At 43.3% G+C, this 5,712-nt stretch overlaps 1 long non-coding RNA gene across 1 annotated transcript; it reads right to left on the bottom strand.

Annotated features, from left to right (window-relative positions):
• Positions 1 to 3,666: 3,666 nt before the first annotated feature.
• LOC141984042 (uncharacterized) lies at positions 3,667 to 5,434 on the bottom strand. The gene is made up of 3 exons (XR_012638627.1): positions 5,389 to 5,434; positions 4,155 to 4,834; positions 3,667 to 3,815 (listed from the first exon to the last, which is right to left on the bottom strand). It is a non-coding gene; the product is annotated as an uncharacterized LOC141984042 (long non-coding RNA).
• Positions 5,435 to 5,712: the final 278 nt, after the last annotated feature.

Below are 5,712 nucleotides of genomic sequence, written 5' to 3'. Positions count from 1 at the left end.
CTCTGTCACTAAAGGGTGTGAAAAATCCACACCCCTGAGCAACAATCGCTAATGCCAGCCTAACCCCTAGCATCCATGCAGGTAGGTCAATGGAAGAGGGCTTCTGTTAACCTAGCTACTGTTGCTCAGGGAAATAGTGTTGCTCAGAGAGAAACCCCCAACTTCTGTCTCTATACTATGGGGTTATCACAGCATATGCTGCTATAGTCTATGTAGTGACTGCTCTGTGCTTTATGCCACGGGATTGTAGATTGGAAGGTCTTTGGGACAGAGACTGTGTCTTCCTCTGAATTTGGAAAGCACTTAAGACATTTTGGGAGCTACTGCGATCTAAATACATTTATGAAAATAATGATAAGTTAGTGATCACTGATTGCTTTTTTGTGTGAATATTTTTGTCCCTAGCCCTGGTCCTTTCCTTTCTTTACAATGATTTGCATAAAACACTTCTCCAACCTTGTTTGTACTGTGCCCAGGCATTCACCATTTCAATTCCTTCGGAGCCCCCTTTGGTGCAGGGATCTCTTCTAAATGGGGTCCGCAGAACATGAGGAACAAGATCAAAATCCTGAAAGAGGTTAGGGTCAGGGGAGTCAGGCTGCTAGCTACTGCAGGGAGTCAAAGCTAAACGCTGCACTGATGACCCTGGCAGCTTGGTAATTCAGATAATTTAGGGGCAGGCTCTATGGCCTATTTTTGTTTGATTCGTTTTTTGATTTCTGGTGTGTGTATGTTTTTCCTATTTTACAAAATATAACTAACTGACATATACCTACTCTATATCCTGTATATTTTACATGCCATGTTATTAAATTATTAAAAAGTTTCCATTTTATATGCTATAAAGTATGTTTTCAGTGTTGATGATGTTTTCAGTGGGATTTAATTTTCCCACTTGGGTCCAGTTGTTCTGCGCAGGAAGCAGCACCTTCACTGTGAATTTCCTGGTTTTCTTATGTTTGTGCTTTGTTTTTCCTCATAAGAGTAATGTTCTTTTCAGGAATACATAGAGAGCTCAACTGAGCATCTCCTCATTTTCAAACATTTGAGTTTGGGTTTCAAAGTCCCTTGTTCTGGAGCAGTACAAGGAGCAGAGGGCTGTGTTAATGGCACTTTTTGGATAGAATAGAACCACAACTGTCTAGCTACCCCTTTGATTGATGAATGTTTTCAGTTTCTGGAGTTAAACTTAAAATCTTCTGCTGCATCTTGCATATTAATACTCTTCCTACTGTGGTGAGAATAGCCTGTGGTCACAGTGGAAAAATGCTGATATTTCAAATAAAACCCAAGAACAAAAATAACTACATAAATAAATCTTGGGGATCTTAACCAACACAGAATTGGAATCCAGCTATCCAGCCAATCAAACCCCCAAATGTTTACTTTAGAAGAGGACTCGTATTTCCTGTTCTGACAAGCATATCACTAGTCAATGTTCTAATACAAAACTGTCCATTCATAAAAATCATGTACATGACCATACTACACACATCTCATTGAGCTCTTACAAGAGAGTGCACTGAATGTTCTCAAGTTCAACAACCACAAGCAAAACTAATGATTCAGCATTGGGTCATCTAGGGCCAAGAGAAGCATGATTTGCTCAGACGCTTATGTGGGGAAAAAAGCAAACAGTATATTTTGATGGTTAGATTCACCTTTGAGCAGAAAGAGGCCCACACAATGCCCTATGTACTGTTTAAATCCCACATAAATCCCATGTTAAGTCAGGTCTTGAAAAGGCCTTCTCCAAAGGAGTGGATTTCGGGCTACATGCCCAGAGATTAGCCACCCCCATTGAAACAGACTTTAGATGAGGTCTTGGCTCTATAAACACAACTAATTGCCTTGCTGACACACTCCCAGAAATCAGTGGTCAAAACAATGCTCAGTCTAAGGGTATGTCTACACTGGAGCTTGAAGATATAATTTCCAGCTTGAGAAGATACCTTGATCAAGCTAGCACAAATGGAAGTGAAGCAAATACAGAAGTGTAGCAATGGCGGTGCAAGAGGTGGGATGGGCAAGCTACCTTGACTATGATCCCATCTGAGAACCCAAGTATGTACTTGTGTGGCTAGCTCCCTCCCCCCCCCCCGACTGCTTGTGCTGCCATGGCTACACTTCTATTTTTAGCACACTAGCTCGATCAAAGCTAATGTGGGTATGTCTACCCAAGCTGGAAATTACACCTTCCAGGTCCAGTGTCGATATAACCCGAGATGCCAATTTTCAGATGCCAATCTGCATTTTTCCCCAAATCAAGAAGTGTTAGGATCCAGGTAGCCCATTCGAGAAGTAACAGCCTGCTGAAATATTTGGATTTAGACTTAAAATTTGGGAATGTTTGGATCCAAGGGTTTTTGTTTTGGACTTCTCTCTAATCAAAGAGAAAGCAAAGGAGGGAATTGATACACTCTTCCTGTTCCTTGTGCCAAGCATGTTCTTCTGCCCTCCATCAAATTAATCTGACAGCTTATCCCTATTCTAACCTTGCAATAAATATTGTAAATAGTTATCCTTTTGTAAGGATTTTTCCTCATATCAAGTGTATTTTTATGTCCTTGTAAGTTCATTTAAAAGAAAATAAAAACAGATCATTGAGACAAGACTTTTTTTTTAAAAACTGAAGAATCAAAAAAATTTTGTTTCTTGGCAAATATGCTCTTCCCTAAGAACAGATATGAAACAACAAAGGTTAGCTTTCACATTTTGTTCGGCCTGGTTTTTCTTTAAGAAGGATTTCTGCATAGCAATATGGTCACATTAAGCAGAGATAGCTATAAGAAGTGATAGTTATTAGAATAGTCAAAAAGCTAAGTAGATGAAAATCTCTATAAAAGGACTTTCAAATCAAACCAGTTACCAGAAGAGTGTGGTTTTTGCTGACTTTGCCTTATTTGTTTTTATAGGAGAAGAATAAATGCAAATGACATTGCAAAGATAAGAGTATGTAAAGAGAAGAGTGATCTTAACCTGCATTACTAACACCACCTTGCTATCTGGATGTAAAAAAACACACTTCTTCTGCAGGGAAGACAAAGCCAGAGCAAACCATCACCACCAATGCTCATGAAATGTGAAGTTCCTCTCCAAGCCCCTCCATGACTTGTTCCCATGCATGGTGAAACTACATCAATTTCATAGTGTTCAGGGCATTCTACATCTGCAGAGGGGTTGGCAGAATTTCAGCCTATGCAACAGAAAAAAAAAAGCCACTGCACATGCATGCACACACACAACTTTGCTTGCAGTTATGTTCTGGTCAGCCCCCTCAAACTGGGTGTAAATGATCACCTGCAGAGATAGACACTGAGAGAAAAACCATGCAGATGTTATGGGGAAGCATACGGATACCGGACCTGCACTCTCCAGTGCCCAGAAGCAGCCAACTCCCAGAGAACTTACCAGAACTATCTTAGCAAACAGGATGGGGCTAGTCGTTTCCCATGTTGACACATCTCCACCCTGCCAGTAACCAGCTAATATTAACCTCACCCTAACAATCAGAAAGAAAGAAAAACACTGTGCATTGTGAAGAAGACAGTGAACAGTATATATTTCTGCACTTTTATGAGAAAATCAAAACACAATTTTATAAGCAAAATAATCTGGTTAGGGACAATGCTGATAGTATATTTTCTGGGCATATTTATTCCTTGCATTTTTAAAATTATTAAAGACTTTTCTATATTAGAAACTGAGACTTGAATCTGTCACATTATTTGCTCCCACTCCTTTTTTTATCACTTGAAGTCATTATGATTTTTGTGCCTTCAAATCCCTCTGCAGGTCCAACTCTGTTGTAATACCTATAAAAAAAAAGCAGCCAATTAATAAAGGGTGGGTTGAGGGAAGATAAGATTAATTGACTTTTATCTGTAACAATAAAAAATATCAAAATGTATATGTGTAGAATAAAATTGCATTTTTTTTGATTAGGTCCCTCTCTCCCAACTCTTTGTACATTGCTTGTTTTAAATTAGATTGTAAATTCTTTGGGTCAGGGACTGCATCTTCCTGTACATTGTCATAGATTTTTAAGGTCATTATTAGATCATCTAGTCTGACCTCCTGTATAATACAGGCCAAAAATTTTAACCAATTACCCCTGCACTGAGCCAAATAACTTGTGTTTTACTAAAGCATACCTTCTGGAAAGGCAACCTGTCTTGATTTGAAGACATTGGGAAATGGAGAATCCACTATTTCCCTAGGTAGTTTGTTCCAATAGTTAATCACCCTCTGTTAAAAATCATCATTTACACCTGTCATCATCATCATCATGTTCCCATTACGCCTCTGGCATTTAGGGCAATGACGAAGCTCCTCCACTCCTGTCTGTTTCTGGCAAGTCTTTCAATGGTTCCCCAGCTGTGCCCCAGGTTTTTCAGCTCGGCTTCCACAGCTCTTTGCCATGTTGTTTTCAGGCGGTTTTCGTTTTCGCTTGCCTTCAGACATCCATCTTATTGCTACTCTGGTGATGGAATCAGTTTCCATCCAAAGCACATGGCTAATCCACCTTCAACACCTCCTGGCAAGGATGGTGCTCAAATCCTCTTGGCTGCACTGTGTCAATAGATCTTGGTTTGAGATTGTTCTGGGCCAAAAGATACGGAGGATTTTTCTGAAGTAAGATGTATGGAATGAAGACAGTTTGGACAGGTCAAACTTTCTCATTTACACCTGTACTTAATGTCAAATGCTACCATTCTGATTCGGTAACTTGTTGAACTTGCTTAGCACAGGTATAAATGATGACGAGGGGCAGGAAAATCATGAATCAGGCCCATTGATTCCCATTGGAAAAGAGTAGAGGTCTAATCCTGTCCTGTAAAAAGAGAGAGAACTTTAACAATACCAGGAGGAAAAATTTTTATTTAACCTTGAAGACATGTCCAAGAAAACCTACTGGACTTGTGATATCGTTTTCAGATTTGGAGATAATAGCTTTGGGCAGATGACAAGTATCTGCTGGCTCATAGTGTTATTCAGGGATCTATGGTTATAGTTGTCCAGGTTAATCCTGTCGAGAAAGCAGGACACATTTCAGCCATTAACTCCAAGGGGGAGGAGCAGTGCAAGGTCGGTTAGGAGAGAATGCACATTTCTGGGAGGAAGAAACCGCTCACAGTTCTCAGCAGAGGCCTGCACACCATGCGGCCCCCGGGGGCTCACTGTGCGGCCCGCGGGGGGGGAGCTGGCAAGCGGCGGAGTGGGGCAAGCCAAGGGCCGGCCGGCTGGCTGGCTGGCTGGCTGGCGGGCGGGCGGGGTGGTGAAGAGGCCAGTGCCGGGGGAGGGGGGGGTGAGGAGGCGAGCCTGGGTGCGGTGGGGGGATGACGAGCCGAGCGGGCGGGCGGGCAGTGGCGGCAATACCGGATTTACCATGGCCCCGGCCCGGCCCGCTCTTCTCCGTCCCCCGGCTCCCTCCTGTGGGGGCAGACGCTTGATGCTGCCGGCAGCTGGGGACGCTGGCAGCCAAGCTCCCCCTCCCCCTGCCGCCGATCAGCCGCTTGCCGGCAGGAGGGCGGGGGAAGAGCGGAGCCTCAGCACGCTCACTGCTCCGGGGAGGAGGGACCGTGGCCTTGGGGAAGGGGCTGGAATCGGGGCATACCCCCTCCAGCCCCTGCTCACTGTGAGCACCCCCCCCCAGCCCTCTGCCCACCCTGACCTCTCTCACACACCCCCAGCCCCCTGCCACCCTGACCC

This window comes from Natator depressus, chromosome 3, assembly GCF_965152275.1.
Source record: "Natator depressus isolate rNatDep1 chromosome 3, rNatDep2.hap1, whole genome shotgun sequence".
Classification (NCBI taxonomy): domain Eukaryota; kingdom Metazoa; phylum Chordata; order Testudines; family Cheloniidae; genus Natator; species Natator depressus.
This window is presented reverse-complemented; position numbering and strand designations above follow the sequence as displayed.